Below are 12198 nucleotides of genomic sequence, written 5' to 3' on the forward strand. Positions count from 1 at the left end.
CAATGTAACCTTCCTCACACTTTCTAAGCTATGGAAGATTTCTTTGGTCTCTGCCCCATTCTTGATGAGCACAAGGTTTTGAAAGTGTAAAGGTTTTAAAATTGGTCAAAACACAGGGGTTGGGACAGTACTATTCACAGGTTTATCTGAGGAAGATTCACTGTCCTTGAGCATCTTTAGGATTAATTCACATCCCCGAAACATTGTAGATTCTGCTAGAAGCTATCTAACCATCATATCTAATAACAAAAATCCCGGTGTTCCCTGGCCAGGCGGCCAGCAGGCGAAGCCTAGTGCCTAATGGCGCGCTGGCCTGCCCTGTGGCAGCACTCTGCATGGATGCAGCTGCGGCTTGTGTGTGGTGGGCATGGGGCAGCCATCCTGTCCAGCGTCCTCAGCAGCCGGGCCCGCGAAGGTTTAGCTCGCCAGACTCCCAGTCTGCCCTCTTTTTTATTTGTATTAATATACAGAGAACATATACTGTACATTCAATATGTCCAACGACACAAAGATGAATACACTTTGCTCACTTCCCTGCACTCCCATAACTCTCTCTCATTTCCCAACGTTCACTAGTATTTGCACAGACATAAGTATAATGCACTTCATATTCAAGTTTCTCTAAATGATATAAAATGTAACAACCTCCCAACTGAATAGTGATCAGCTGTTTTCACCATCAAAAACTGGGTCAAGACTGTAGAGACAAAGTCGTATACCTTGCATTTTCTAGTCTGTCAGCAAAATGATGACATTGAGCTTCAATGACTTAGTAACAAATGACTCTGAGCCATGCTATATATACATGCCAGTGACTGTGATGTCATTTAGATTATGTATGCCTTTCAATTTTCAGCAGCTTCCTTTGGCTACATTCCACAAGCTGAATTATCAAGAATGTTGACTAGCTCCTTATATTAATAGCACATTTATTTCTCTCTTGTCCTCTAGATTACATTTAGAGTTCTTCAGATTGAACTAGCTATAAATTTAAGACAAAAAAGACATTTGGAAGCTGTTATGACTTAGAATTCAATTAAGAAACAAATAGTTTAATAAAAGTATATCAAAATGTTTCTCGTTTATCATTAAATGTAATTTTCTCTTTTTTAACAGTTTGTTATTATTATTATGATTTTATATTACAATTCCATAGGTTCCTGGCATTTCCCTTATCCCCTCCTCAATTCCTCCCCTTCCCACCTAGTTCCTCTATATCATTACTAAAATATAGTTCTTCATACACAGTCATATGTCCATCATTGCGGGCACAGACAATGGCAGAGAGTCCAGCATCATATTGTCAAGATATAGTGAACAATTTCAATGTAAGTCCCTTTGTCTGGAAGTAGAGATGCATACTACATTGTATCCTCACATCTGGATGTTAGTCTCCCTTTCACAGCTATTTTACATCCCCTCAAATGAAAAGTCACAGTACAAAATCAACAATAGAAAGATAAATAGAAATTTACAATGTCATGAAGTGAAATGACATGTTACTAAATATGACAGTCTCCATTACACAGCTACTATACATCCCCCTAAATGAAAAGCCATAAAACAGAATCAACATTTTCTTCAAGAAGGTTCTTGATTTTCATTTTTTCAGCTACATGTTAGTCATTTAGTAGCATGTTATTTAACTTCATGGTGTTGTTAATAAATGTAATTTAATTTGCCCTGAGTCCAAATCTTAAACTGTTTCTTCTTTTTCAAATAAATCTCTGACCATGGATTTCACAATCTGGTAATCTTAAGAAAACACACAATTTCTATCAAAAGTGTATAAGACTCTGAACTAAAAGTAAATTACCTACATTTTCTGCTCCTTTAATATAAAATATAGTATGATATGGTGTTGATGGTGACTGCATAAAGGATCAGGGGGTGTGATACCGTGAGAGGGTGAGCCCGAGGGGCTGGGAGGCCATGTCGCTCCCACTGGGAGGCTCTGGGCCGGCAGCTTTCCGCCAGCCGTGGGTAAAATACCAAGGCTGCCATGCCGGGCAGCCTAGGATCTGGCGTCGGGGTTGTTTGTGTCATGACCATGACACGCGTGGCCGTTTCCAGGACATTCAGAGGCGCAGGCGGCCTTGGCCCTGAGTGGGTTCTTGGCACCTGCCTTGGCAGGGAGCTCTGCTAGCACCTGACCCCTTCTCTTCCCAAACCCCACACCAGCAGCGACCCTGAGCCGACTCCCAGAGCTCCCCGCAATGATGGCCTCCATGGCCTCGATGGCCTCACCCTGGCCCATCAAGGGGATCCTAAGAACAAGACCTCCACGACTTCCTCTCGGGTGGCCTCGGACAAGCAGCCCCATTGACGGGGAGTGCTGGGATCCGTGCAGTGGATGTGGTGGACACTAAGGTGTGAAGAGAATTGATCCATTGCCAGCAGGGCTGCAAGGAATTTCCCACTGCATGGCAGGGCCCGGCGGATGTCTCTAAAGCCACGTGAATGCAGCTCCACCTCCCTTTTCACAGACACACTGGACAGCCCCACTGAGATTTCTATCATCTATTTAGCCATTGGCTGCCACTGCGGAGTTGGTGTTTACTACCAATGCGAGCTTGGAAGTTCATGTTGCTGATACCATTTTAGCAAAAGGGTCTTTTATTATTGCTGTCTTGGCCACCCCATTGACCATATGCTAATCAAGGGTGTTAAGTCCCCCACTGATCACATGTTAATCAAGGGTATAACAGGAACTTATGCTTAGGGTTCTCCTCCCCCATTGACCATATGCCAATCAAGAGTTAACACCCCTGGTGTAGTGGGAATCTATTCCCTCTTTTCTTGATCTTTAACTCCCTTCTTCTGTGATGCATTATCTTCCTCAACTGATTCAAGACTAAGTTGTAGAATGAGGATTGTAATAGGAATGTATTACTGATGGGTATGTGCCATCTATTGAGAACTTCTTGATCACAGGATTAGGACTGTGGATATCCTGCCTCAAGGCGAAAATATCCTTAGGAATGCCTGCTTGATCAGGTGCAAAAAGTCTATGCCAGCCTTTGTGATGGCTTCTGTATAAATAAAGCGGACAGCTTTATCGCATGGTCCATTATGATCCTGGAACTGTAGTGGTCCGTTTTGTTCCCCTTTGCGCCTTATCCATGCACGCTTCTCGAGTTCCGAACTCAGCTGGAGCTGAACTTCAGCAGGGGAGCTGAGTACGAAATTGCAGAAGTGGGATGGAATGAACATCTTGGCGACTTATCATCCAGCAGACAAAGACTATGGTCTAATGAAGACAGATGAGCCAAGCACCCAGCACCATAATATGATAGGTGATGATGAGGACATACACAGCAACACAGAAACCACTGAAGCCGTAACTTCAGACACCTTGGCTAAGAAGTTGACTGCTGCTATCGGCTCAGAGCCGAAATACCAGACTCAGGAACAGGAAGGCAGCAGTGGAGAGGAGGACAATGACCTCCGAAGAACGAGAAACAAAAAACGTCAATTTGAAATGAAAAGGAAGCTTCACTAGAACTAAGGACTGAATATTAAACTAGCTAGATAATTGATTTCAAAAGACCTACATGATGATGATGAGGACAGATGAAGAAATGTTGGATACTGCAGTTGGAGAAAACATGAATACTGAAGAATCAAATCAAAGATTTCCTCCAAGTGACCAAACAAGAAAACAAATCCCGAAGTTCATAGAAGAAAGTTCTTCAGCCTTGCAGTTGTTTGTCCAATACAAACCTTGTTACTGTGATGCACTGCTTCTCGTTCTCCGTAATCTGTGACTTGAGTACCATAATACATCCCGGTTCCTATAGATTTCTAAGAATTAAGTAACTTAGAAACTGAAAAGAAAAGAAAAGAAAAGAAAAGAAAAGAAAAGAAAAGAAAAGAAAAGAAAAGAAAAGAAAAGAAAAGAAAAGAAAAGAAAAGAAACGAAACGAAACAAACAAAAAAGGATGGGAAAGGGAGCTGGCCACTTGTGCTGGGGGCTAGCAGAGTGGAGCTGGCCTGGGACATCATGCGTGTGTTTGGGTCCCAGGCAGGAGGGTGAGATGATGTGTTAGGGCCCCAGGCTTGCATGCTGGCATACTGTGCTGGTTGACTGAACTTGGGGACTCATTAATGCACTTGTATCCCACGTAGGTGGAGGGGTAGAGTCTCATACTAGCACGTGGGCCAGAGAACTAGATTTCAGGTCCTGTGATCACTACCATAAATCTGATTTCCTCACCTGAATTTATGTCTTTGTAGCCTATGACACACTCTAGAGAAATTACAGAAATTATGGATTTGCTCACCTATTTTTAAAAATCCATTTTTTGTTTGTTTGAAAGTCACAGAGAGAAGGCTAAGAGGGAAAGAGTTAGTGATGTTTCATCTACTGGTTCATTCCACAGGATGGCTGCAATGGCCAGGCCTAAGTAGAACAAAGCCAGGAACCAGGAGGTTCATCTAAGTCTCCCATGTGCGTAGCACTTGGACTGTCTTCTAGTGCTTTTTCCCGGCCATTAGCAGAGAAGTGGATTAGAAATGGAACACCTTGCACTTGAACTGGTACTATGGGATGCTGGCATCACAGGCCATGACTTTCATTACATTCTGTACCATAATCCCAGCTCATACTTACTTATTTTTAGTAACTAGTGAATATTATAATATCAAAATAGCCATGGATGGAAAGAAATGTCAAGATATTACATCTGGTGATCAGATCTATTTCATTACATATATATATGTATATATAATATCTGTTATATAACAGATTCATGCAATTCACAATGCAGATTTAGGAGCACAATTCTAAGATCTTGTTTTAAAATAATAAACTGAATAAAGAGCCATACCATCTCTAAGCTATGCTATCTTCATAGCTCTAACAAACACACCTCAAAATTATAATTTTTGCAGCAACATTGATTTGTAATAAAAGCTCTATGAAGACTAAGAACTCAATAAAAAATTTTAAGATTGTCAGATCAAATAAATAGACTTTAATAAATAGGCATTTTCTTCCTTTTCTCAATTTACTATTACTTCCTTTTCCATGATGTTGATTACTCTATTTGCACATTCAGTAATTGCTTTGCATCTTTAGAATATGTAACTTTTATGCTTAGAGTTATCTATTTAAACTTGACTATGAACAATTTTTAAGACTTATTTTTACATGAAAGACAGATTTTATATAGAGAGAAAAGATACAGAGAGATCTTCCTTCTGTTGGTTCACTTTCCAAATGGCTGCAATGACCTCAGCTGAGCTGATCTGAAGCTGAGAACCAGCAGTTTTTCCCAGTCCCCCATGTGGGTGCAAAGGCCCAGGGATTTGAGCCATCTGTCACTGTTTTCCCAGGGCATAAGCAGGGAGCTGCATCAGAAGTGGGACATCTGAAACACAAGCTGGCACCAATATGGAAAACCAGTGCTAACAGTGGAGAATTGGCATGCTACACCACCATGCTGGCCCCTATCAGCAACAAGATTTTAGTGAAAACATACAAAGTCATGAAAGTATTACTTCTTCCACAACCACTGATAATCCTGGCCCAGTACTTCTGTGGCCGTAAACTTAACATGGAATCTGTGCCACATCACTTTGCTGATTATAATCTTTGCTTATATATTTATTTATTTATTTATTAAAATCAGCATTTCTTGAGCTCTTGCTCCTCACTGGACCTTGTAGAGGGCCGAGGAAAGGAGAAATTCACCATCTACCAGTAAATTGCTGTGAACTCTAAAATAAATGTTCTGCCATATAATTGCCATGTGAATGTTAGATAGGGGAACTTAAGACAAGGCTGCACATTTCCTTTATGATAAAGTACAATTTGCTGAGCCTCTGATGATGTGGCCTCTCTCTGCCTTTACAGTTTCGTTGCCACACATGTTCTCCAGCAATACCAGAAATCTGCTCTTATCCCTTTGCCTTTCTCAGCATTTTAGCCCTCTTTCTTAGGATATTCTACCTTTCCTATCTGCCAGGAAATACCTGCACTAACTTGAATGCTGCAGCCTGTCAGTGATTGTTGCCCACACAGTGCCTTCTTGACTTTCCTGATTCCCTACTTTGCATCCTATCCTGTCTTCTACTGCATCTACAGCATCATTTATGGTGTTGTCTGCTGACAATACTGACTGCCTCACTAAGTTGAGTTGCATAGCATTAGAAATGGAGAGCACTCATTTTTTGGACGCCCAGGATTTATCACATGTGAAGTGAGTTGATTTTAATGTAAATAGTTTTCTTACGATTAACACTGTCCTGTCAATGATCTCATCAATGACTTTTTGAGGCAGAATGGGCAGGATTCCTTCCAACTTTCCGTTTTACAGATAAGAATCTGCTTGATGTTTAGTGTTATTTAACTGATTTCCTTAAGTCTACACAAACAGTAAGTGGACAAATGTCTTCTTACTGCCACAGCCTCCCAATGTCTCTCATATAACGAAGCATGGTTCTTCAATGCCACCATTTCTTTTCACAGCAGACTACTCATTCCTGTGACAAAATGATAGGACAAATAAGCAGCTAATCAGTCCAAATTTATTTCTCCATGACAGAGAACTATTTCCTAAGAAACCAAACCTCGACAGTTTTCTCAAAAATCAAAAAGAAAAAATAGATGGCATATTTAGTTACAAGAATCTATTCAGGAAGGAAGTTGAAATTATTTGTTAAGGAATAAAAAAAGACCCTTTTATTTTCCACATAAAAAAAGAATGCCTATCACACGGTATTTAAACTAGGATATAATCATTTGTGAAATCCTATTAAATGAAAACACATTTTAAGTATAAAAGAATAATAAATTTTAAGCGTGTTCTAACTCAAAAGAACTGTTTTATAAGTAAATGATTAATTTAATCATAAGTTAAAATTAAATTTGCCTTTTTCTTTATTTTCTTTTAAAAAAATATCCATGCTAGAGTAATGAATGTGGCCTGTATCCATATAACACAGGAGTGCAAAAGGAAAATGTAAAATGTAATCAATTAAGCAGATTCTGTTTGTTCCTCTAACATCCACCTCCGCCAAACACACAATGCACAGTCCACACAAAGGATTTTTACATGAAATGCTAAACAGAAACTGCTCTTGACATATTTGATTGATCTGTGTGTAATACAAGGCAGTTTTGCAGAAGAATAAAGTGTTGCATGACTTATAGAGAAACACTGCTTTTAAAGTGCAGCTTGTATAAAGAGACTGCCCTTGTAGGATTTAATGCTCATAGTTCACACAAGTTTGCTCGAATGCAGCTAATTTGTTCTTTTAACTGATTTGTTTTTATTACACATCTAGAAATGTATAGTATATGGGTGTTCATGGGACAGGTTTGAATTGCTTAAAATAAAAATTAAAAGTTGATTATGAGAGAACTCTATTTTATCCTCTATTTGCTAACAGAACTGACCTAATCAATGTAGAACTGTTTCCTGTTGAGCTTAGAAGGAAGGATATCAGCCAAATTATATCTTTATGATTCTTACCAATCTTCATCAGCATAGGCTTTTTCAGAGCACTCCAACTCGTACACAAGTCCTTCGTGTGCCTAATGGTCCCACTACATAATTAGGCTTCAGATGCTACCAGTATCTTGTAAGCTGCGAAATAGGTTTTCCTACATCCTATAGATGGTAACTCAAATGAAAGTTAAGAATTCCATTCACTTAATCATGAATCATGCTAAAGCATGGACAAATATTGAATGAATCTAGCTTAATATTTCTGATATTCATGACATTTCCAATTCACGGGGCAACAAACAAGAGACAATATGAAATTTGTATCATATGTACACAAAGTTTGTAACATGTATCATTGTTCTATAACGAAGAGTCTTAGTGAAACAAGAGGTGAAATAGTTAATTTTAGAATTACATCTTCTCTGGGACAGTGGCTGAGTATCTGACATCTAAAATTACATATAGTTGGTTATGGAGACAGTAATAATAAAGCCCCTGTTATGTTTGTCATTCAATTAGACATAGCTGACTATATATTCACTAATGCACATATTATTAGCAAATTTCCACCTTATATACTGTTGAAGGCAACTTGTTCTGAGCTGCTTCAGCAGTGTGTTCAGAGATGCTATAAGTTAAATTATAATTCCACATATGTCATGCCTGTCAATCTTTCTTCTGGCAAAATATTTGACCTATATTGCTGTGCTTTCTTTTTTTTTTTATTATTATTACATTGTATTATGTGACACAGTTGTAGGTACTGGGATTCGCCCCATGCTGTGCTTTCAAAAAGTAATAATTGTTAACATAGTAAGTGTCAGCAGTGCTCTTGTTTTCCAGTAATTCAAGCAATCACTCCTGTTTATAAATTTTGTTTGCAAAATATGACTCATGGGACAACATTGTGGTGAAGCAAATTAAGCTACTACTCACGGTGCCCCCATCCTGCGGCTAAGAATCACTTCAACTCCTGGTTGTACCACATCTGATCCAGCTCTCTGCTAATACACCCAAGAAAGCAACAGAAGAAGGCCCACGTGCTTAGCCCAAGTGCTTGAGTCCCTGCTACCCATGTGGTGGGATACCTGGCTGGCATTTCCATCTCCTAACTTCAGTTTGACCCAGTCCTGGTAGATGACTCAAATTTGGATAGTCAAAGAGATCATGGAAGATATTTCTCTCTGTCTTCCTCCATTCTCTGCCTTTCAAATAAATAATGTAAACAAATTACACACACTCTATATGAAGTAAAATCATAAGATATAATTAAAAAACAGCTCTCTTTATAGATTTAGCCTGAATTTCATGCTAGTGGAACATAGAATATGGCTTCCCATATCAGAAGATAAATGTTTTAGTCAAGCTAATAGGTCTGTACCGCAAACTAACAATACTAGAATTATTCATTATTTTAGCAATAAATGGTGCACAATCTAAGTATCATATAAAGTATAATATGGTATACCTCCCAGTGTATTATTAATAATAACCTCTTTTCTGCCTCCAAATATCCTTGTTTAGTTAACAGATGAGAATATCTTCAATCCTGCTCCTCTCGATGCTCACAACTTTGAAACAAGACTGTCAAGGTCTAACAAATGGAGACTCGTGATCAAATCAATGACGATTAGAGTGAAGAAAAGTGAAGGAGGCTAATTAGGAGAAGTTCTAAGTAGGGAAAGCAACATACAGCTGAAAATGGAAGACAAACATCAACGTTCTTCACTTTATGTGATGCAGTTTCCAACATTGTGAGTTGTTATCCTCTATGCCTTCAATAATCTTAATATCATTGTACCTGAGATAACTCCCGTGGGCTCTCATGGCTATCCTTGATTTTCATGCTGCTCTACATGTTGAGAACTATTGATTTTGGTAAGTGCGTCCAGGTTCTGAAGTTTCGGAATTTTAATTATCTCCCCAAAACAAATTCCCCAGATTGATTAATGTGTCATTGTTGGTTTAAGATGCTTATGATGCGTCAATCCCTTCCTTCCATGTGTCTCGGCATATGGAAAGAAACATCTGGGACCTCCAGCTCAGCCAGTGACTCCGGGTCCTCAGTATATCTGAAATGGTTTTGCGAAGATCTAGTTCACAAAGACTTGGTAGCTGCTTCAAGTTTTTCACACACAGGTTCTGACGGAGGAACAGTCTTCACCTTCTTCAACACTTTATATAGATTCCCAACAAGATAGAGGCCGCATAGGCAGCCTCTGCAGCTCTGTCCAGGTGGATGGATTCCACGTCCATAGTCAGCTCCTGTTTCTCATCCAGGATGTCCTAGCCCTGCTCCTCTCAGTCATTCAGGCTCAGGTTGCTGAGATCCACATGCTGCTGCTGTGCCTCTTCCCTTCCTCACCATCTGAGATGCGTCAGATTCCAGTTACCTGTGGACCTCTACCATCTGTTGCAATTGTTGCTTCCTGTTGCTCTTTCTTTTTTTTTTCCAAAGAATAGTCAATACTTTTAATTTCTCATCAGATGTTAATGTACTTTTGTTTATTGGCCTCATTTCTTTATATATATATATTTTTTTTTCAGATGCAACATCAGCTGTGTCTTCCTATCCGATTTAAGATATGCAAGGCATTTTTAGATGTGGCAGTGTTTATTGGCCACTTGTGATGTCATTTGTTGTGATGTAGATATTCAGTTTTCTTGAATATTTTAGAACTGAATTTGGAGTCTGTATAATATTAATTTTGAAAAGTTTATACTCTATAAAAGCCTTTTGACAGTTTCCTCTTACATTCTGGGCCTTACTGTCTCAGTTTCCTTATGGCATTCCCTTGTCTCTAAGACTTCTTCATTTTGACATATAATGTACCTGAATTTGATTGTTGTGTATGCTTATAGAGTCAAGTAAATGCTTAGTTTTAGTTTTACATGGCTTTCTCAGTTAACATACAGTCCTCTCCCCTTCACTTTGAGTCCACAACTCTGTAGGTCTTCTGCACTCTAATTTCTTCGCAGAAGGCAGTGGACCCTTGCTCACTCCATAGGACCATGTGCTCTTAAGTACTGCCATGCATTTTAGTAAAGTGTTATTTATTTGAGAGATTGTGTGTGTGTGTGTGTGTGTGTGTGTGTGTGTGTGTGTGTGTGTATTTCGCTCTGTGTGTGTGAGAGAGAGAGAGACAGAAAAAGAAAAAGAGGGAGAGAGAGAGAAAGAGAGAGAGCCACCATCCACTGGTGTATGAGAGAGAGAGCTCTCCCATCCACTGGTGTATTTCCTCAGTGCTTGCAATGGCTTTTATTAGGCCAGATTGAATTTGGAAGCCAGGATCTCAGTCCCAATCTCCCATGTGGGTGACATGCAATCAACAAAACTTTCTCGAAGAGTCTGTATTTACAAGAAGCTCACATCCGGTGCAGAGGTGGGTATATAGCCCTGGTACCTGAACGTGAGATGCAGGCATTTTAACCTGTGTCTTAATTTTTTAAACTCTTGCCCTCATCTCATTTTATAAAGTTTGACCTCCACTAAAATAACTTTTCTCTTTGTTCATTAAGTTTATCTTAGTTATGTCAGTGTTTTTGCATTTTCATATATAATTTAGAATGAGCTTGTCAATTTCTACAAATATTCATAACCCATACCCACCAAACAATTCGTCATTTCCTTCTTTACCCAGCCCATGGCAACCACAATTCCAGTTTCTGTAGCTATAATATTCTAACTCAAAGTGCTTCATCTGGGCCTATAGCGATGGATCAACTAGCTATTCCTTAATTTCCAATGCCAGGACGACATATGGATGCCGGTTTTGTCCTGGCCTCTCCAGTTTGCATCCAGCTCCCTGCTTGTGGTCTGGGAAAGCAGTAGAGAATCCCAGTGCCTTGAGACTCTGCACCCATGTGGGAAACCTAGAGGACAGTCCTGGCTCCTGGCTTCAGATAGGCTTAATTATGGCCAATCCAATCAGTTCACTTGGGGAGTTAACCAGTGAATGAAAGATCTGTCTGTGTCTCCTTTCTCTAAATCTGCCTTTACAATAAAAATAAACAAATTTTTAAAAAAGTGCCTCATCTGAGTGAGATCATACAGTGTTTATCTTCTTGTGACAACCATTTTATTTGGAATATTATGAAGTTCATTCCATGACACAGTATATTGCAGATTTTCTCCTTTTTTGAATACAGTCTGACTTTAAACCCATACAGATAGAGGGAGACATAGAGACAAACAGGCATCTTTCAAATGACTGCAGCACTTGGCCAAATCAAAGTGAGGGATGCAGAGAGCAACTTTTCACATAGGTGGCAGGGATTGGAGTCATTGTGTCCTGACTATCCCAGAACACATTAGTAGGAAACTGAATTGAAATGAGAGGAGATGAGGCTCAGATTAGGCATTTTTATGTGAATGAAGGCAGCATTTTTTGGTAAATAAACTACTGTGTCAAAAACAAACTCCAGATTTCCCTTTTAAAGGCTAATTTTCTGTTACAGAGATATAAAACATTTATTAATCCACATTTGCAGTTTATGTGTTTTAACTGTTATAAATAATATTGCACGTAGGTGTGCAAGCATTTTTTTTTTTTTTTTTTTGCAACTCAAACACACTCTGTATTCTTGGAAAAGCCATAGCTATGTTTTCTATTTAATAGTGCTAAATTTTGTTCGTTAATATAAAATTGGAATATTTGTGTTCAATAGATATATGATGAGTGTATAAATTTCTCTTCATGTGAATTTCACACCCCCAGCAGTCTTGGTATCAAAGTTAGGCAGG

At 39.1% G+C, this 12198-nt stretch overlaps 1 pseudogene; it reads left to right on the forward strand.

Annotated features, from left to right (window-relative positions):
• The first annotated feature begins 2228 nt into the window (after positions 1-2228).
• LOC121169451 lies at positions 2229-3681 on the forward strand (annotated as a pseudogene).
• The last annotated feature ends 8517 nt before the right edge of the window (positions 3682-12198 follow it).

Source organism: Ochotona curzoniae, unplaced genomic scaffold, assembly GCF_017591425.1.
Source record: "Ochotona curzoniae isolate NIBS_2020 unplaced genomic scaffold, NIBS_Ocur_1.0 scaffold_1852, whole genome shotgun sequence".
NCBI lineage: Eukaryota > Metazoa > Chordata > Mammalia > Lagomorpha > Ochotonidae > Ochotona > Ochotona curzoniae.